General features: G+C 41.4%; 1 long non-coding RNA gene across 1 annotated transcript in view; it reads left to right on the forward strand.

Annotated features, from left to right (window-relative positions):
• The window catches only part of LOC109143517, a 50,088-nt gene that overhangs the window by 15,217 nt on the left and 12,326 nt on the right, over window positions 1-22,545 (forward strand). Inside the window, exons 2-3 of the long non-coding RNA XR_005604059.1 lie at window positions 11,574-11,677; window positions 20,009-20,074. This is a non-coding gene — a long non-coding RNA (uncharacterized LOC109143517). The remainder of the gene's footprint in view (window positions 1-11,573; window positions 11,678-20,008; window positions 20,075-22,545) is intronic.

The following is a 22,545-nucleotide window of genomic DNA, read 5'->3' on the forward strand; positions in this document are numbered from 1 at the left end:
ATATCCTGACAGATGATTGGAGTAAAAAGGTGTTGTCTTTTGAACAGCCTGCAATGTCAGAGATGTATCCACAAGATCATCTGATTGTGTTTCTCATAGTGGATCAAGTTTTTGATCACGTGCTTTCTTCTTTTTAAACTTACAATCTTCATGAAAGATACTGGAAAGCAATTTTAACGCCTGTACTAATCATCTGTGAGAACTGAGGAACAGTACAATGGCAGCAGAGATAAGCAATGGGAAGAAAGTAAATCAATAGGCTTACTCTGCTATGCGAATTTAAATATTTACATTTGTGGGATTAATGCCTAATTGACACGACTAAGAAAAATATTGGCTTTCTTTTGGGAAAATTCCATTCATATACATGGTTCATGAAAAGAAGAAATCTGGGAATATGTGATGCTGGAAGAGATGTGAAAAATGAGGACTGGTGTAGAGGTGCAAGCTGAATATGAAATTGCAAATCAAGCTGCCACAGTGGGGGGAACCTCATAATGGAGCAGAAGATGGATATTCCTGTGCTTTGCTGAGCTAACAGCATGGGCTGTAGCCTGGGCAGAAAGGCAGCAACAGTTAAATTCTGCAGTGATTACAAGTTTATAGTTCTACTTAGTCTGTTTAAACGTGGTAGGTTCCTGGATATACACCTTATTATGCCTCAACCAGGTGATTGTCAACCCTGTTCCTGAAACGGCAACTTTTTTTAACCTGGTAACACCTTACACAAGATGAGTAGTCTCAGCTGGTCCCTCTTAACTAGAAAAGCCTCACTGATGCCTGATGCTGCAGCTATGGACTTAGTCTGGCAATTTGTCATACAAGTACAGTTTTGCAAACAAATTCATTCAAACACACTAATTATGATGATATTTGTCCTCTTAACAATTTCCAGGGGTAATACTTAAAGTCATTGATTGTGGCTGGATGGGTAAGAGAGGATCACTTCATGGTCTCCTGCCGACAGTGCAGATGAGAGCTGAGGAGCAAAGACACTGCTTTCCTCATCCACCCCCTGTGTCTGCACTTGTTCTTTGTAAGGTTGAAAAGCTTTTTACAATGAATGATTCCAGTGACATGACTAGTAAGAAATCTGGGCCTTGGATGCAGAATTGAAGCAGAGAAATGAGAAGGAGTTAAAGAAACAGCAAGAGGAACTTCAGTGGCTGTACTTGTTTTTCTTGGATAGACTTTGGACTGTTCACCTTGTCTCTCAGAAATTATTCAGTGAACTGGTGACTCCATGGCGTTTATTATTTTAATTACCATCAAACCATGCAGATGAAATTTACTGGATAATAAATCTGTAGACAGATGTACTCTGAATATTGTCATGCGCAATTGTAAATTTGGGAAAAGAACAAGATTTTACTTACCACATTTAATTGGGCACAGAACAGAAAGGCTCAGGAATTTATAGCCAATACTTTCATCCACTAAAAACATGAGATTTTTCCAATTTGTAAATTATTGGCTTAATTTAATTCAAATTGTGTCAGCAGGAGCACCTTGGAGTCATTATTGTTTGTAGAGCTTGACCCTTTTGAGGGATGTCCAGAGGAGGGAAGAGCAGAAGTTGGGAGGAGCACAGAATTATTTGTACGCCACAAATAATTAAAAGATATAGGGAACTGAGTGTGTTGGATAAAACCTATTGAGTCCTGTTTTCTTCCAGCTGGTGGCCAGTGTAGGAAGCATATTAGAAGCACAGAAAGTAAGGATTCCACATCAGCATGGGTCGTAAAATACAAGTGAAACTGCCAAAGGCCTTAGACACTGTTTTCCTGCCAAAGGCCCTTAGGGACTGACCTTAGGCAGCTGTTTTCCTGCTCACAGTTACAGGGAGAGGTTGCTCTATGTGGCCATCTCTTTGCTGTACCCTGATTTTACAAAATACAAAGGCTCTTGAGAGGAATGAACTTTGAACTAGTCATTTGCAGAATTAATTTGTTTTCTCCCCTTCAACAAATGGCATCAGCCCTGCTTGTGTGAGAGGAAAAGCCAGCAGTAACAATGCACAGCCATGAGTGGCAATCCCAGCCTCCAAATAAGTGTGGATCTGCAAAGCCTTCTTCAGGGGGCTGGCAGAGAGAGAAACAGAGAGTGCAGATGTTGCATGGGAAGGGTCTGTGACAGGTGGCCCCACACTCCAAATTTCTTTAACTTTTTAAAATTTTCAATAAAAATCCCTTTGACCCTGGCATTTTCTATACAGACAGAAATTATTCTCAATGTGCAGTGTTTAGAGTATAATACCAATTACAGGCCCATTTGAATGCTCACAGGAAGTAGCTTCATTATTCATCCTGTTGTCAGCTTCTTTCTGATAATGTGATAGACGTAACTATTAATACTTGCAGTGTGGCAAAATGGGAAAGTAAATACCTAAGAAAGCAGTGGTTCTGACAGCAGGCAGCCTCCTCAGAAATGACATATTCTATGATTTTGATGCAACATGTCCTGGCGATCAAGACTGCCTTCAACAGCTGAAAGCATTGTGTCATTAACTGAGCTACATAATGTCAATAACCTTAAATATAAAGACCTAAATCCCTTGCTTTATCCAATGCCCTGCAAGACACCAAACAGAGCTGGACTCTACCCTTGGCAAAGGACTGGCAAAAGCACTGTGTTTTTCACAGGCACCTTTAATCCCAGCAGGCAGAGCTCAAGAAATACTGCAGGGGATTGCTTCCCAGCTTACTTTGGTATTGGCCTTCCCACCAGTCACGCTTCGCTGGGTCTTGCTGCGCATTCTCAGCAGCAGAGATGCATCATTATGCACCCAAAAAAACAAAGAGAGCTCAGATTGCTTCAAAGGACGTGGGATCTGCAGCCCAGGCTGAGGGGGGGCTGACAAAGAGTGAGGAAAAGTCAGGCTTCAGTAACTTTTAATGACAGCTCTCGTTAAGATTAAAAAACAGCTCAGCCATTGTCCTGTGATTCAGTCTGAAGGGGTGCCCATCACCCTTGTGCTGCAGGTTGCAGCACCACGAAGGAGGTTATTATCCTCAAAATTAATCATTCGGAGCCACAGCAACAGGAGTGCAATACTGAGATACAAAAGTCACTGCTGTCCGCCAGACTGGAGACTGACTGCTGCCAATGCAGCCATCCCACCTTTTTGCAGGATCCTGTCTCACCCATCAAACTGCATTTTTGTTCCAAGTGGGAAGAAGCAGGTTGTTTCAGCAAAGTCTGTCTTCGTCTCCTTTCCCAGGCCCCCTGATCAGCCCCTGGAGTGACTGGTGCAGATGGACACTTACAAATAGCACTGGCTGGAAAAATAGCAAATAAATTACCATCCTTCATTTGTCCCATTTCTTAGTATTTATTTGGCTAACAGAAAGGAAAGTGTAACATTTTAGAAAGCTCTTATCATCCTTTCCTGCTTTTACTGGAAATAAAGACTATGGAAGCAAAAATCTGTGGTCAGGATTTGTAGGAGTCAATGCATTCCCAAGCTTTTGAAACTCTCCAGAAATGCCATATACTTAACCTATTTCCTCATCAGTCCCACATGAGCCCTTGGATATCTTTTTGGCTTTAAGAGCATTGTGTCTTCCAACATCACATACAAAATCTATCCTAGTCTTAGTACACTGGCCACATCTTCTGTGATCCTCTACTGAGGATAAACTCTTTTCATCACTCACCTCTCAGTAACTTTCCTGTGTCAAGAATGGACTACGTTCTCATTAGATGAGTGAGACAAAGTGAAAATCCAGCTGTTGATGTTTCTTTTCTTCTGAGAAAGAAATAATATTTATTTACTATGATTTGTGCTACACTAGGTCCTGAAAGCCCCAGAGGAGACACAAGCCCTGGAATGATATGGGCTACACATGAGATATGGCTACACATCCTGAAAGTTTACAGTCTAAAATAAGAAGACAAACAACTCTGATGTTATTGCAGACAAAGAATATCGCATATCATGAAATTAAACAGTCCCAGTGGGAGAGAGATTTGCTTGGATCTGTGGGTAAGACTGACAGAAATTCATCCCCTGAGTGTAACAGAATAAAATATGAGCTTAGAACAACATCTATTACCATACATTTAATAATTTAAATGATGTATACTTCATCTGTGCCTCAATTAACATCAGGCTAGCCCATCTATTTCAGTGCTTGGATATCTTCTCTACTGTCTGGCTTTCTGCTGTACTACTGATAGAGTAATGTTTCATTATAAATTCCTGTTTCTCAGGAATTTTTTATTCTGTAAAATAGCTCTTTGTAGCAGTTATCTTGAACTCACAATAGCTTCACATTAAGAATTCAGAGGTATCATATGACTGTTATTTTAACATCATCTGGGTATTCAGTTCCACAGAATTATGAAATGAAATTATGAGAAGGGGTTTAGAGAATTTACATGTAAGACATTTCACAGTCATTAGCAACATCAGCAAAGCCCTGTTCGACCAACACAGGAAGGCAGAAAGAAATGCTCCTATTTTTCTAGTGTTCTGGAGTGGTTTTCCCATTTGTTGACTCTAGACATTTTTTCAAGTGAAACCTAGTTCCAGGAGCATGGGAAATCGCCCTAGATTTACATTAATACACTGTGGAGGACAAAAACCTGATCCTACACAATAAATCATTTTCCATTTCATTTCAATATGCAACCACATGACAGCACACTGGGGAAAATGGAAATGTAATGGTATCGCAGCTGCTCATGGGCACAACAGCAGGAGGACAAACCCAAGATAATACTGAGTTCAGAAGTTCAGATCCAGCACAGGGTTATAAAAACTGAATTACAACCATTGCTGGACTCGAATCCTTGGAGCAACTACTCCCCAGACACACACACACAGTGTCTTGTGTCCTACAGCAGAATTACTGGGGTGCTTAAAATGACAACTTTCAAGTGTGAGTATTTCTGCGCTTCCCTTGCTATCTTCAGTAATTTCTCAGAAGACCCATGACCTTGTTCTTTCTCTGATAATTATGGGAGTTGCAAACCACACAGAACACCATTTTTTAAATGCTTTTAAATCCTATTTTTTAGCACAATGGAAATGTCATGGCAATAGCATGATGCATGCACACATATTAAAAGCTTTTTTGCAGGAATAAAAAGGTCTACAAAGTGAACGTACTTCTCAGTGTATGTAAAAACCTATTGGATTTTAATGCCTCAGGGTGTGAAAAACCATCATTTAACCCAAAGTTCTCACCATGTTTGGATGGAAGCATCACTCCTAAACCAAAATCGCTACCAGGTACGCTGGAAGAGTGGGAAGGAGAGAAATGCTGTGGAGAATGCACAGGGTCCAGCTCCCCCATAAACTCATGCACCGTCACTGGCTGACAAACAGACTGTCCCAAAAGCACCACCTCAGACAGGATAAGGCTTTGTAATGGTTTTCACACTGCTAAAGATATTTGTAGGAAATGGTGCTCCCTCGGCCTGATGCTCACCAGCTCCTTCACCCACCCTCCACAGTTCAGAGCAAGCAGAGCCATAACAAGAATATTCCCTGATTTTTGCTTTAATCACTGATCCTGAGTTTCTTTGATGTTTTAATTCAGAACAGAGCCTGCAGCAGGAAGAAGGTGTGGGGAGAGGACTAGGGTCACTCGTATCTCCCACTGCAGCTGAAACCATGGAGATTTCTGTGGGACTTCAGCAAAAGAACAGACCAGTAGAGAAAGGCCAAGGGAGGCACTGAAGCAACTTAGCAAAACGGTGGGTTTGTTGCTGCGACTTGCTGCTGCACTCCTTTCTGACAGTGATCCAAGGAAACTGACAGCTGGTCAGAGGATGTGTACTGAAGAGATTTATTGACTTGTGTGGCCTCAAAAAGACCTTGTTGGTGCTGTGTTCAGTGGGTCTCTAATTTGTTTTCACTTGCTATTTTCCTAACAAGATTTTCCATTTCTCTCTCTCTCTGTCTTTTCCATCTGAGAACAACAAATTAGGCTTTTAAGTCTGAATGTAAGGTTATCAAACATTGCAATAGGATTTGCAACACTTGTGCTATCATGGAATTCCTTGTTGTAGCGAGCATCTCACTGCAACATGACAATATATTCTTAACACAATGGATTTCATAGAAACAGTGAACTCCATCCCAATTCAGGGAAAGGAGCTGAATGGAATATCCACCACGCCTCTGCCTCACTGGAGATATCCATCACAATTTGGCCAAAAGCGCTGCAACAGTTACATGTCACCGTGATTTAGCAAAAACAATCAAACAAAAGAGCTGCTGAAATAAAGTCACTGAAATATGCTTCTTTCAACACACCTTGCATAATATTTCTCCTCCCAAATTTATGTTTCTCTTCTCATCTTTAGGAATCACTAGAACTACAGCTCCCCTCTTTTAACCTAGGGTCATTTCTCACTCTTTCGGTTGGCCCACCATAGTCTCATGCCGTTCCAGCACCATTTCACTACAAGCAAAATCTATGTACCAATTTGTACTCTGTATTTCCTTTTCCTTCATGCCTAGATTTTTCTAAAACACTTCTATACCTACACACTCATCTACAACAAACTAAAAAAAAAGCACTTTGAAAACTTATTTCTTTTCAGAAGAGAAGGAAATAGGTTTTGCTACTGTTTCATTTATAGGATCCCCTTAGGGGCTCGCATAGATATGTTTTGCTGCAGGTTTACTGCATTGCCTGTGATTTCCACTTAAAGGACCCTGGAAAAAACAAAAATCATGATATTTTCCCCCCATCTATCTCAAACAATATCAGAGAGTAGAAAAGAACAGTCATTTGTCTTTTTTAAAATGATATTTTAATTACTCATGTCATGCCTCAGCAAAATGGCAAGCCTTTTGTTAAAATGGGGCTTAATTGCATTATGAAGCCTTCATGGGACCCTCGCACATAAAGCGCTTTTCTTCAGACTTTCAAGACCTAAATTTGCAGTTGGCTCCTGACCAGCGCACTCGAGCAGATAGGCACGTAGGTAGCGGGCAGACCCCGTGTTGATGAAGTAATCACAACTGACTGCCTCACATGTGCTATTCCACAAATATGCCCGCAAACAAAAATTGCATCTGCATGTTGGTTTTCATTTTAAGTTCATTCAGGAAAAAAAAAAAAACTTAACCAAAAAAAATCCCCAGCCCTTAGTATGTCAGAAAGCATGGAGACACCTTCACGGACTGTTGGCTACGCCTCAGCAAAGCTTTACAACAATCTGTTAGACAAAAAAGAGACTGATGCAGATACCTTAACAAGCATCCCATCTGTGAGGTCATTGGGATATTTCAAACAACTTTCAGCTCTCATTAGTTTAGCGGATTCCACAAGCATGTCCTTATCTTTTGTAACTTTTGCAGCCAAACTTCCTGGGAAAGCCTCTGAACTGGGTGACATTCTTACCCATGGGTCATTCTGCAGTAATGAGCCACCAATTTATGTGTCGTTTGCACTCGCAGGCAGTATATGTTTATATTAACATTTATGTTGTGAATTTTTTCCTTTATCCATGTAATTCTCTGGGTTCTACCATGCAAATCTCATTATTTCTAATAGGCTGCAATTAGGATATCCAAGCTGTTGATCACAGTCATTTGCAACACTGACGGGCATTTTCCAAGAATAAATGCTTTATTTTTTACTATATGAGTGACGGAATGTGTAACAGAAACTATGCCTGAAAAATAATAGTGACTAGTGGAGCTGCAGGATCATAGGAATCCTTATCAGCTCTCTGGTTTTGTACCTTCAATTAACACAGGAGGTATAGCATAGTCTATTGCTTCACATAAAACACGCCATGCATGGCATTGCACGGAAATGAGATTTACAATTTTTCAAGTCTGCTAGGCCTGAATGAGTAAATGGGTATTTATTACAATTTCTTACAGTTTTATGCACTTGAAAGGGATAAAGCAGGTTCATCAGCACTTGCCCACATGTTAGGTCTTTATTGCACTAATGAGTACCCCTTTAAAGGGGATGTTGTAATGCTGTTTTCTTTTCTAAGAACTCCCATGTCTGTATTCAGAATTTGTTGGACTGAACCATTCTGCTACTTAAGGTACAAGAGGGTAATATCCACAGCCCTTATTCAGATCTTTCTTTGGCTGCTGTTGTGTTCTGAGTTTTGCATGAAGGACATGGGTGGAAAAGGAGAACTGGTGAAACACTGATAGCAGATGGATGCAGTATGAAGAAGAGATGCCACAGAATGTTTGCAGGACCATAAAAGGTAAAACCAAAACTTTTGACTAGGATGGAAAAAGCAAGGGAGGCCCAAGGAGTGAGCCAAAAGGTGTGTTCATGTGCATGGTTGGAGGGGTGTCTGCCCAAGGCAGGACAAATGGACAAATATGATTTGGGGAAGAAAGTGGAAAATGGAGGCTAAGCAGAAGATATTGCAGTATTTCAGGAGTGGTGTAGTCAACATCCAGACTAAAGTTTTGGTGGGAACGCCAAAGCAGCAAAAAAATAGGGACGAGATTACAGAAAAATGCCTGAATGGGAGCAGTGCAAATGGGGAGTAAATCCTCAAAGATTACCATCATCTGAACATCCCAAGGGTGAGCAGGGCAATGGTGAAGGTTAGGAAGGACAGAGTAGGATGAGAGAGACTGATTTCACTCTTGGAGGTACAAAGCTCTATTCTGATCACATTTTGTATTCCAGCTGTCTTCATTTTCATCTGCTGTATAGAGAACGTAAGGGTTATTCACCCCTCTATTAACCTTCCTTCTCCAGCACTCTGTGTTGGCTCGCTTTATGTGCACAACTTCCTTTTCAAAGGAAATAGAAAACATTTATAAGGCATCAAATGACTTGAGTAAGGAGAGGAAAAGTCTCCATCCCAGACTTTCACAACTACCTACTGCCTAAACAGGTTCCCCTGCCTTCCCATAGATCCCAACCAAAATTAACAAAACCTGGGAAAAGTCTGTTAGGAAGCATCACTCAGATCATATTCCATAACCAGGAAGAGCCTTGAGTTTGGATGTAATGGGATCTGTGGGTTTGATAACAATTCCTCTCATTTCCTTCTTTACATCTATCTAACATGCTATTTTTATTCTGCCTTGGCTATTTAGAGTTTGCAGTAAACACAGTAAACAGTAAAAAAGCAGTATCTTTTCTGCTGGTACTTCTCATAACCACCCTTTCACATAGAGGTTTGTCTGGAACAGCATTAATGATCTGCTCTCCCAGGCAGGCTGACTTCTAGGTTTCTCCCTTTACTCTTCTTGTACTCCCTAACAAATCTTATAAAAGATTACCTTTAAACTCAACAATCATCACGTGCTTAGTGATACTTATTTGTGTTTTCCTGTCAGTTTTCATTTTTACTACTTGTATGCTTGTATGGAGTCAGTGGTTTTCCTTTCATTGTTCCATAAAATAGAATAGCTCACATTAAAAAAGGAAATTTCAACCACAGTAAAATCCTTTTCCTGTCTCAGAGAAGAGTGTTTCTGTGGGTTAAACACAATGTTTTTCCTGATGCAAACCTGATATAATTCAGAACAGACAAGTAAAATGCATTGCTGGACCACAGAAAAAGTGAGGTGAGGAACAGAGGTTAAATAGCCAGTCCTGGGCAATGAGAAACAAATGCAAATAGTAGCCAATGCTTTTCAAAAGACTTCTGCAAAGATATATATAGATATAGATATATATAGATAGATAGATAGATAGATATATATATATATATATATATATAAACACGGTATTTGCATAGGAGATTGAAGATTTGTGTGTGTTTTATGATCCTGAAGTAGCACACAAAAACCACTCATGAAACACAAAGCTTTTACTGTGGATGTCCTCGGAAGATGTCACCTTTCTTATAATTTGTGGTACAGGATATTTTCAAACTGACATCAGTGCAGATATCTAGAAGGAGAGAAAATTTAACCTAAATGTTCTAATCAGGTCTTGGTCTCCTCTCTTAAAAAGTCTTCACAGGTAGCCCCTTCATAAGACTTGCAATAAAAGCAGACGGTAATGCTTTAGGCAACTAAGATACCAATATTTCTTTTGGTTATTTAAACTGATACATCTCAGACTGATGATTCACAGCATCATGGTAAGTGTCCTGCAGCACAAGCTTAAACATAAAATTTAGTGCTTTCAGCAACAGTTTAATGACAGGTCGTCAATAACCTGTTCACTCATCCTGATTATTTGGGAAGAAACTAATCTGTAAGATGCCCTTTCTCTGTGTTTCCTGGAAGGTCCCAGATGGAGATGCAATAAAGGCAGCTTTGCTTCAAGGAGCCTGGCATAGCCTCGCACGCTGCCATCTCCATCTGCAAGGGCACACAAACACTGCCTGGTTCTAGCCCTACAAAGCACTGACCTCAAGCTGCAGATATGTGCTTAGTGATACAAAGACTTACACAAATGTAAAAAAAATGTAAAGCAAGTAAGATTATCAGGAAGAACAACAACTGCTGTCAGAAACCTGATTTATTCTCTGTAAGATAAACAAAAGCAGCATTTATGGGTAATTATTAGCCCTCCTGTGCCCTTTGGGGGGCAGACAGCCTAGATCTCAATGCAGTGGCTTAAACATGGATGTTTGGAGGCATCTAAACCATGTTCTGGATCTCTTTTCTCCCAGGTGCCACCCAGAAGTTTACATGTTTCGTGCAGATTCTATGTAATTTTGTGTGTCTTGCACATTTTTCTCAAACCAACATGTACGAGAAATTAATGATTCAAGAATGGATTAGCAAATTCCTAGAGCACCTAACAGGCAGAGATTCTGCAGAACAATACCCCCCTGGCCCAGAGGCCAGCTCATAATCAGGCAATGAAAGTCATCACAATATGAAGAGACAATTCCTTCAGCAGGTGGTAGTCTAGATTTTTCAGTAAGCAACAGGAGAGAGGAGAGGATGCCTGAAACAATTTGGTCACTGTAAACTCTGCCCCAAGGGTGAGAAGGGACCCTGCTCACATCCCAACCCCTCTGCCCTGGGAATGTCCCAATTTACAAACATGGAGCTGCACACAGTGCATGAAGTGATGGAGAACCTGTCTCGCTCCTGGATACACCTCTTCAGTTTCTTTACTCCAGAAGCTTCTTTCCTCCCTTAGGAGGTCATCAAAGGAAGGAGATACCAGAGCCAGGCCTGAAGTAGAACTACTCAGTGGTCAAATGGTCTTACCCTGTAGTACCACAGGAAATGCAAAGGACTTAACCCTCCCAGCAAGCCTCCGCAATTCAGCAGCGGATCAGAGACTGGCCATGACCCATCCTTTCCGGCTAGCTGAACTACCCCAGTGATGTGGGTGCCCACACAGCCCTAATGGAAACCTAGTGCATTCTAAAATGCCAGCATGAAAACAAGATCAATTTCCCTCGGATTGTCATCAGACCAATTTTAATCTTCCAGAGTTAAACAGTCCCTTCTGCTGAAGGCTCCAGATGGGATAAAAATAATGCAAATAGCAGTCTAACCAGCATGACAGAAAGGGGAGATGTGGGAGCAGAGCCTTGTTTTCTACTATTTGAAACCCGGCCAATGAGTCATTTAATCTGCAGCAACATGTATAGTACCAGTAGCTTGTAAATGAGATGATTAATATAAATTTTAAAACTTTTTTTTTAAGATGTGAAGTTGAAGATACTGTCCTGTGGGCAGGTGGAACACCACCTCTGGAAACATCCAAATAGCCTGGAAGAATCAAGCATCAAATTTCTTTCAGCAATCTGTGTAAGTACTCAGCCAATTTTAGCAGATACAATCTCATTAATAACATTTCTTGCACTTTCTTTCACGTTGTTTTCAATTGGATCTTTTTAAGGTTTTGTTTTGGAAATCAACTGATATAGAGAGAAGTTTTAAAATTAGATCCCCTCTTTTCCCAAGTATTTACTTTTTTCTCTGTATCTGACTAAGCTTGTACTGCAATAACTCTGTGCTTTCTAAGTTGGAAAGGTGCTTCATGCTTAGCCAGTAGGTGCAGGTTTTTTCCTGCTCTGTATTTATAAAGGAATTAGCCGTAAAGAGAGATAGTAGGGCAAAAAAAAACCCTGCAGAAAGGGAGCCATGTAAGATTCACTCTTCCAGCTGGTATCCTCCATTTACCTTTAGTTAACATCTACATTTAGTCCATATTTAAAATAAACCAAAATAAGAGACTCAAAAATTGCATGTGGGTGCTCACTCTACCCAGGCTGGAGCAGTCACTGCCACTCGCAAACAGGTTTGGCGCTGAGGTGAAAGAGGAATGGCAACATAAGGAATTTATGAGGGCTGTGCAAGATCCTCATTGTCTTGTGTGAATATTCTCTCTTTCCAGATTTAAGTTAAAGTCCTATTTGGAGAAACTTCAAGGGTTGCCAACTGCTTCTAGCATTAACCCACATTTCTACAGGTTCAAATGATAAATTGGTATCTCTCTGCTACATTAAATAAAATTGAATAAAGTTTTTTTCAAAAGATTAAAACATTTGTAAAATAAATTGAACTGTAGCTTTCATTATCTTTCTTAATTGTTCAAATCCCCCAGTCCTCTTCACTCCCATGCAGCAGATATCCCACTTTAAAACATTTGTTCCAGCATCTACTGCACTGATTTTATTAAGGTGATTCCATTTCTGCTGTGGTTGAAATTGTGGTGGTGATTTGGCTGTACAGTTTGCTGAAAATAACACAGGAAAAATAGCCAAAGGGGAAGCCAAGTATGGATTAGACTTCTGCAAATATTTCTGTACAGATGGATGGACACACAGAAGTGATCTCACTGAAGTGAATGGGATGAAACCCCGCTCAAAGGATATAAGCAAGTGCTTACAGCAAGGTACATAACTAAGCTTCCACAGCCCACAGACATAATACATTTGTCATAACTGGGGAGGTAAGAGCATGGACAAACCCTGGAGGCAACTAATGAAAGGACATGCTCTTCAGAGTTTCTTGCTGCAGGAACAGTTAAATGATTCTTATAAGAGCTCCAGCCAACTACCCTGTAGATCAGAGAATACAGATTCAGTGTTGGCTGTGAACAGCTACCCTTACAGAGAGCATGAGAGGGGCTTGCCCTGAAGAAAGGCAGTGCCCTGATAGACCAGTTTTAAACTAATTCATGTGAAGTGGCACAAAATTGAAGTCCCCTTGCAGCAGTGAAACTGTTTCAGGACAGCCTCAAATTCACTACAGTAGGTTTTAATTTGTATGCGAAAGACCACATTCAGTGAGCTTGCTGCCAATTAAGATTATTTATAGAGAACATGATGTTTAATTTCAAACCTCACGGTTTCAAGGAAGAGAGGGCAGGCCCTGAATGAATGCAGATAAGAGACTCCCAACAGCGTTGGCATGCGGCAACATTCGCCTGCAGACAGACATGCCGGAGTGATGTAGCTGGTGGGAACAAGATGTCTCCTCCCTCCCTTGTCTGGGCTGCCACCTCCCGGCTTGTGAGCGCCTTCCTGTCCCTTTCAGTCCCAATGAGCTCAACTAGTGACAGCAAAACTAAGTAATTTTAACTGAGACAGTCCTCGAAGGAGGAAAGAGGGACATTTTGCAGGAGGTGGAAGCTGCAGCCAGCACTCCCTGGTGCAGATGGGCCACAAGCCACATCTGGGGATACTTCACAACAGTAAGTCTTGCTCCTGAAGACCATAAAACTTTGCTACCAGCAGGCTCTTTATACAAAACCTTGCTTTTCATGCAGGTATTTAGAATTCAAATTCTATTTTAAAGTATTTTTGAAAGTGTCCATTTCCTGGCAGGTTTACAGCAAAGCCAGGAGAGGTTGCATACACTCTGAAGGTACAGAGGAGTCAGTCGAGAGCACCCCAGGCTCAGAAGCTGCCAAAGAGAAAGAGCTGCTGGCAGGCTTTAACAGGCTCCCTCCAATGGAGATTTTTAAAAAGCACAAAACACCACAGCAATAAAAATGTAATGGGCTAACCTGAGGTAAGCCTGAGAATGAGCTTCTGAGGAAAACCTGCTGTTGATTTTCAGAGAGGCACAGTCCATTCCTTATCCCAACCTATCTGGCCTGGCAGCTACCGAGCCTGTTGTCACAGTGCTTATCCAGTCCTTAATTACAAATCTTATCCATCAAATTAAAATTCCTTAAAAACACTAGGTGGGCTATTGCTAGTGATTCTCTGTGGCGATGACACTGTACCTGTAAAATAGGTACACATGATGCTGGATCCTGCCAGCTACACTGCATTATGCTGAATGGGATGTGAGGTACTGCTCAGTATTACCTGCAGGGAAAAAGTAAGGGAGTTTCCAACAACAATAGTTATTGCTAATGTCAGACAGGTAAAATCTCAGCTACAATGGCGTACGAAGCTCTTGTGCTCAGGAAAGATGAATTTCATCTGGGACAGGTAGGGAAGGACCACAAAGATGGTAAGAGAATGCGAACCCCTGATGCAAGAGAAAACTGAAGGAATCTATCCTGACAAAAGTAAAACTGAGCTACTATATTGATGCGATTTCATATCCAGGGGCAAGTGCCATGGCAGGAGAAGATCCAGCCAAGCTGACTATCAGAAGGGGAATGCCCTAGTGCGGCCTCGCCTGTAGCAGCAGTGAAAGCAAACAACTTAATCTAAGCAGCGGGCAAGAGATGGCAACTTTCTCATGGTCAAGCTGCATATTACTGATCTATAGTGTATTACACTGAAAGGAGAATGCTGTAGCATTCTGCATTAATGTTGCATCAATATAGCTCCATATGTCTTAATCAGGTAGGAAAGCATTGCTTTCTGCTGTACACATTTTGAAATTCTTGTTGATAAAATAATTTAAAACATTCATTAACCAATACCAGTAGATTTAGAGCAGGGTAAAACACAGTTATGTGTGAAGCCTGTACTCATAGTCCATCCATCAAAAAGAAAAAGATGCGTTTTCTGGGAATAGCAAATAAACTGATATGAAAATTCCTGGTAGTGCTTTCTAAGTGTATATTCAAAACTGTTCATGTCCCGAAAGCCTTGCTAAGAAGAATGCAAAGGTGGTTAGCCCAGTAACAGTGACCAAAAGATGATAATTACTGTATGATTCCTATGATCAAGTTTCAAATTAGAGATCAAGACTGGGACATACGTAGAGAGGACAGCATGGATCCCATCCTGATGGGATTTATCTTGTCAAGACTGATAAACAATAACAAAACTGTCAACCCAAGAATGAAAAAACATGAGTCAGACCCGAGTCATAAAAATTATTTGAGTTTTCTGATATTTTTAAATACACAATAGAATTTAAAAAGTGTATTTGACTCCTGGTTTGATAGTCCGGGTATCAGGTATTTTCTGAAACCAGAAAAATACTGAAATTTGCTAAAAGCAAAAGGGAAGTGAAAAAACTGGCATTCACCTGTCATCAGGATGTAGAAAAAATATGGTCCTGTGGGACTGAATTAAAGCCTGTCAATGCTGCATTGGCTCAAGTAAACAAAATGCCTATCTATCAGCTATTTAAAAAGAAATTAGATAAACGGCTTTCTCAGAACAATTCTGTTTTCTAGTTACTAGATGTTGCTTTACTCCTCAGTAAGGTAAATTTGGTGAGAGATCTCTTTGATTTATAAAACACTTTCTTTGTTGCAAAATCCCATCTACAAACAAACAAATTTATTGCAACTTAAGCTGCAGTTGCTCCTATTATACTGTCAGTTCCTATTAACTTCACCATAATGTGGTGCATCAGTTTATTGTAACAGGCAGACACGGGTTTCTTCTCATGAGAACAAAGTAATGGATATGGGGAATGAAGACCTTTGTTTTTAATGCTGCAGTCTGTTCTAATGCAGTGAAAACCAACAATAAGAACGAGAACAATGATGGATCCACAAACCTTGTGGATGCGTCATGGTTTAACCCCAGCTGGCAACTAAGTATCACACAGACACTGGCTCACTTTCCCCACCCCAGTGGGATGGGCAGCAGAATCAGGAAACAAAAGTAGAACTTCACGGGCTAAGAACAGTTTAATAATTGAAATAAAATAAAATACACTAATGCTAGTAATAACAGTAATGAAAAGGGAGATAACATACAGAGAGAAAGGAGTAAGAGTCAAAAGCCAAGCAATGCACAATACAATTACTCACCAGCTTCTGACTGATGCTCAGCCATTCCCCAAGCAGCCACCAACCCAATTCCAGGTAACACCCCCAGTTTATATATGGGGCATGGCATTCTCTGGCATGGAATATCCCTTTTGACAGGTCAGGTCAGCTGTCCTGGCCATGCTCCCTCCCAGCTTCCTGTGCACCTCCTCACTTGCAGAGCATGGGAAACTGAGAATTCCTTGAGTTAGAGTAAGCACTCCATAGTAACAACTAAACCATCAGTGTGTTACCAAGATAATTCTCATCCCAAATCCAAACCACATCACTGTACCAGCTATCAGGAAGAAAATTAACTCTGTCTCAGCCAAGACCAGGACAGGATGTTGTCTACCTAGACTGTGGCAAAGAATTAGATACCATTTCCTGCAGCACTCTCCTGGAGAAAGCATCTGCTCTTGAATTGGACAAATACACTGTTTGCTGGATAAAAAACTGGCTGAATGCCCTGGCCCAGAGAGTGGTGGGGAACGGAGTCACATCCAGCTGGAAGCTGGTCACAAGTGGTGCTCCCCAGGGCTCAGTGCTGCAGCCAGTCCTGTTTAATATCCTTATCAACAACCTGGACGAGAGGATGGAGTGCACCCTCAGTTTGCAGTCAACACCAAGCTGGACAGAAGTGTTGATCTGCTGGATGTCAGGAAGGCTCTGCAGAGGGATTGGGACAGGCTGGATCTATTGGGTGACACCAATGGTAAGAGGTTCACTTAGGCCAAGTGCCGGGCTGCCTGGAGGAGAAGGACCTGGGGGTGCTGGTTAACAGCCACTGACCATAACCCAGCGTGTGCTCAGGTGGCCAAGAAGGCCAGTGGCATCCTGGCCGGTATCAGCAATAGTGTGGGCAGCAGGACCACAGCAGGGATTGTCCCCCTGTACGTGGCACTGGTGAGGCCACACCCTGAGTGCTGTGTCCAGCTCTGGACCCCGCACTACAAGAAGGACATTGAGGTGCTGGAGTGTGTCCAGAGAAGGGCAATGGAACTGGGGAAGGGTCTGGAGCACAAGTCCTATGAGGAGTGGCTGACGGAGCTGGGGGTGCTTAGCCTGAAGAAAAGGAGGCTCATGGGAGACCCTATCACTCTCCAGAACTGCCTGAAAGGAGGCAGTAGTGAGATGGGGCTTCATCTCTTCTCCCAAGTAACAAGAGATAGGACAAGAGGAAATGGCCTCAAGTTGCTCCAGGGGAGATTTAGATTGGATATGAGAAGAATTTCTTCTCAGAAAGGGCTGTCAATCACTGGAATGAGCTGTCCAGGGAAGTGGTTGAGTCACCATCCCTGGAGGTATTTAAAAGATGTGTAGGCGTGGCACTTAGGGACATGGTTTAGTGGTGAACTTGGCAATGCTGGGTTAAAGGTTGAACTTGAAAATTTTAGAGATCTTTTCCAACCTAAACTATTCTATAATTCTATGATTCTATGGTTTTGGTGCGGACCTAAAAGAAGGGCTGTCATTCTTCTCACTGAGAAAATTGCTCATTATGAGACCTTTTCCAGTATCAGTTTAATTGGTTCTGCACCTCTCACTGTAGTGGTGAGGTGCTGCCTTCCAACCCACAGTATCCAGGCAGGCAGCCTGGAAGGTTTAGTTTAATAATTTTCTCTTGTTGTTTAAACAGATTAAGTTGATTCCATTTTTGCCAAATACTTTACACGAAATAAATCATTCAAGAGCCTGGATAGTTATGCTGAAAGAATTAATTACTGCATGACAACACCTGTCATCACTTTTCCATTGAATAAAAAAACAGATCACAAAGACAGCTACAGTTGAATAAGTTAGCCTCTTATTTACAAAGCAAAAAGTAACTGTGCTCCTTAAAAACTTCAAACATTTTGTTTGATGGCTAATGTTAAAAAGAAATAAAACTGTTTTAAGAATAAATAAGAAGATAGTCTGAAATGCCTCACTGTGGTTTGCTAAGCATTTTTTCCCACATGACAAAGCAAGGTTTCCTCTTCTTTCCTTGCTCGTGGATCTGGTTTTCACAATGTGGGTGACACAGATGATAAAACTGTGGGTCTACATCGCTTGACTCTTCCCTCTTGTCTTACCAGAAGGACATGGGGACAACAGCCAGGTCCTTTGTCTCCTACAAGAACTTTACCTTACCTGTAGATTCCTTCTTAACCTCCTGACACCACCCTGCATTCAAAAGAGACATGCCCTGAGGAGATAAAAATTGCTGGAAATGCGCAAACAGTGACCATGCGATCACCCAGAGGGAGAGGAAACTTGCAGGCTGACATCTTTATGGGAACAAAATAACATATCGATAAATCTCCTCTTCTGCAATTATCAGAGGCGATACGGTGTGATTCTTAGGGTTGTCCTGTGCAGGGCCAGGGGTTGGACTAATGATCCTAATGGGTCCCATCCAATTCAGAATACTCTGTGATCCTCTGATCCAGCAAGTAAAAGAATCCTCCTTTTTGAAGAAGGAACACTTAGATCTGGAGGGGAACAACTAGTGTACCAATCATGACCAGCCACAAGAATCCTGTTCTGTTCAAAACTTACTTGATGTTATGAGCATTCAGGGCTTGCTCAAATAAATCCCCCAGGCAAACATTTCCTACAGGGAAACAGGCTCTCCCACTTGTCTAAAATCTTGAAGAGAAAGGAGAGGCTGAATTATCCCTTGGAGATCACAGTGAAAACCCAAAGACTGGAAAAACCCAGACTAGACATTGACAAGTGTTGTCTGTGTAACTGCAGCACCCAATAGCAGCTATGCACACTCTCGATACATGGGAAAATTAACACCAATGAGGTTTGACAGGGATGTTTACCTACAGGCTCAAAAGATCAAACTATGAAGAACACTGACTTTGTATGTTTAAAGCTGAGGGGGTTGACTCGTGCAAATTTCACAAGTATCTTGGGTTTTACATTCCTTCTAAACCTGTTTTTGAGCCCTTTCAAAGTACTTCTGAAATTCCCGCTACTCACAGAAGTACCCAGTTCTCTTCCCAGTCTTGCTCATTCCTGAGTCTAGCTGTTATTTCTTGGCAATGAGTCTCAAGCTCCAGCTGTATGTTACATAAAATGCATTTCCTTTAATCCGTTTGGAATTTGCTCATATTTCATCTCCCTTGCTCATGTGTTGTGAGAAAGGTAATAAAAGCAACACATCTAACTGCTCTAAGTACTTTACCCTGTTGTCCAATTTTACACTTTCCCTTTTGCCTATGCCATCCCAAATGAAAAAGCGTCAATCTTTTCATTCTCTATGGAAGCTTGGATTCATTGAAGAAGGCAAGAGCAGCCTCTTCCTACTCTTCATGTGCTAGAAGGGGAAACTAGGGAAGCTTTCCTACCCCTGCAGGCAGAACAGGACTGACGCATCATACCTGGTGAGGAATATCTGAAGACATGGAGATCAAATGGCTGGACCAAGCATGTTCCAGACAAAGCCAGCTTTTTTTATGCATCAGCCTGAGGCATCCTTAGAAAATTGTTTGCTTATAGACTTCTCGGTTGTCAGGTTGAGGAAGGCAATAAGTAAATTAGACTATCAGGTGCTTTCCTGGGTGACTCTGTCTCTGTGCTGTCAGTCACTAACAAAAGCAGCTCCCACCTCACATGTCAATAGATGAAACAGGAGTAATTCATTTAGTCACCTTAAAATGCTTCTAAATCCAGTGCTGCCTCCTTTCCTTTCAAGTTAGAAATTTTACTCCTCTTCTAAAGCATTGCTGACGGCGAATGTTGCAGAGTTGTGCAAATCATTATCTTTCAAACACATTTCTTTAGTTATTGTTAGGTTTCAACATTACCATTTCAAATACATCTAAGAAATGTATTTCCTAAAAGAAATAGTGATTACACTGGCCCAAGGAGAATACAAGCTTTGTTCTAGTGAAAGCAGAGACTCAGATTTCAAATGTCATTGTTTGTTTCATACTTTTCACTGCAAAATCTTATTTCCCATATTACAGATATGAAATGACTGAAGAACTGAAGACTGCTATGAATGGGTCATACTACATGGTATAAAACTTGCTGTAAGTGGGAATCCTCATCTCAAAAACTTTTGCAGGAAAGTGGACCCAAATGTCGCATTCAGGCAATGCACATAATTTTTGGAGAGGCACAAATTACAAAAACTGAAATACTTGGATTCTCCACAGCTCAGGGTACTTTATCTTTCCTCCAAGAGTCACTCCATCCCTTTGAGCAATGTCAGTGAGTTGGAGAGGTCTCTTATATTGTTTTATAATGCAAAAACCAAATGCTTCATCTGAAACTAGAAACAATTCACATACTTCTGAAGGTGTAATAAGAAAGTAAGGGCAGAAGGAGATGGTTTTCTCATAAAGAAATGTAGATGAGCTGAATGGGTCTAGATCTGGATCCCTACTGACTTTGTCACATGTAGTGGTCAAAAAGACTGAGAGCAGAAGTTCTGGCAGCAAATCTCTCCCTAATAGCTGCTTACAAGTTTCTTGCTCCTCCAGCAAGAAGCAAGTTGTATCAACTGTACTAAACAGGAGCTGGGATTGACTAGTCTGAGGCCATGAGGAAAAAAGCCTGGGCTGACTGTGACAGATTTCAGATAAACCACCTGCTTTGGAAACCCAAGCCAATGGCCAAGTCCTGAGTATGCATATTCATGGTACCCAAAATATGCAGACTAAATAGCTTAGAAAAGGCTCAAATGATCCTAGGAAGCAGCCTGCCCCTGCATGGTTGCGAGGTCCTCTCTCTGCCCAAGGCCTTCTGCAACACCAGCTTGTACTGGCATGCCAAGGTGAGCATCCCCACCCTGTCTGTCCCCAGGCCAGCCCCTTCTGGCGCTGAGCTCTGGTGCAGCCCCCACCACACCACTGGGAGGGGATGAGGTTCAGACCTCTCTGGGGATCCAGCTAGGCCTGAGGCTTCCACTGGGAAGAGCCATGCCTAAAGACCTGGCTGACAGGTCTTCTCCTTGGAGAGAAGAAGGAAAAGGAAGACCAGCAATGTAACAGTGCTACAGATTAAAGAGTTTATAAATAGACACTATAAATAACACATAAACAACAAAACTGGCAAAATATCACTTTGGTTTTGTTCAGTACTTTTTTTGATCAAAAACTTGTGTGCTATCAATGTTCTCTCTTGAACACAGCATGAACAAGGAGAATGTGACACATCAGGAAAGGAGAAGTGCTGAAGAATGATTAATGTAGCAATGCCTTGTAGCCCTGTAGTGAAAAGCTGCACTGAGAAGCAATATATATATATGCATAAAAAGTAGGTGCAGTACCAAGCCCTGTGGGGCTCCATGATGCATAAAACGACCAGAAAACAAATTTATCAAGAGAGAGAGATGGAAGTGAAGAGAAATATGCTCTGAAAGGTATTTAATAAAATTCAAGACTTTTGCACCCACAAGAGCACTGCTTCACTTCTGGCCAAGGGATGTAAACTACTCAGCATGCTGTGATCAGTGAAACTACTGAACCTGCCCCTGTGGATTAGGGTCTTGTGGCTGAATTGTCTATTAAAGGATGAGCTTGTGATGAAGTACGCCCTTCAGCAAACCTCTGATGATACATCACTCTTCTGTTCAGTTTCACTGAAGTTTATAGGAATTTCAGGACCCTGGGGATCTCAATTCCTCTAGTTTAGAGAGGCCAGTGGGTTCAAAAGCTGTTTGTGGGTCATTGAGGCACACACATATGTTCAGACAGCAAGTATTGCACTTGCTTTGCCTCCCCAGGAAACTGGATTAAACCAGACACTCTTCTCATCTGCTCACTAAAGGAAAGCATCCAAGAGAAATGTGGACAAATATTTTGCAGGACTGCTGCCTACTTCTTTTAAATAATTGCTGCATTAAGGGAAGTTGGAACAGCCTCAGAGATCAACACATAGTTCAGATTTCATGAACAGCTGAGCTTGAAAAGCCAGGAAGGAAAACAGTCCAAAAAGGCTGTAGGTGGTCAAGCACATCTGCTAAGCCACTTGAATGGGATCAGACTGTGAAAAAACAACAATGAAAAGTAAAGTGAGAGACCAGTACTGCAATGGCAATAGGACATAAAGTCTTACCCTTCTGTACCATTTTCTGACAAAAATATCCCAGGTCCTAGAGAAAGACAGCCGTGAATCTGTCCTGGAGCCGGCACTGGAACCAAAGTGACATACAGAGATATGGTTTTACACCATTTAACACCTTCTAAGCACATTTTTTATATATGAGCTTCCAATGTAAAAAAATAACAAATAGCAAACAGATTTAGCTGGCAAGAGCCATTGCCAGCCCGTTAAACTTCATGAAATTGTTTCAATAAACACAAATAAAAGAATATAAAAGGAAGCTAATAGTTTAGTAATCGTAACAATCTTTGGTATTCAGTCCTTTGATGACCCAAAAGGAAAATAAATGTATCAAGTTGGGCATGTGACTGATGGTAATGTTTGTCACTTTTCCTCTAGTAATCTTGTACAATTTGTTATGTTTGTGGTTTACAATTTAGATAAAAACAGACCA

Source organism: Corvus cornix, chromosome 3 (genome assembly GCF_000738735.6).
Source record: "Corvus cornix cornix isolate S_Up_H32 chromosome 3, ASM73873v5, whole genome shotgun sequence".
NCBI lineage: Eukaryota > Metazoa > Chordata > Aves > Passeriformes > Corvidae > Corvus > Corvus cornix.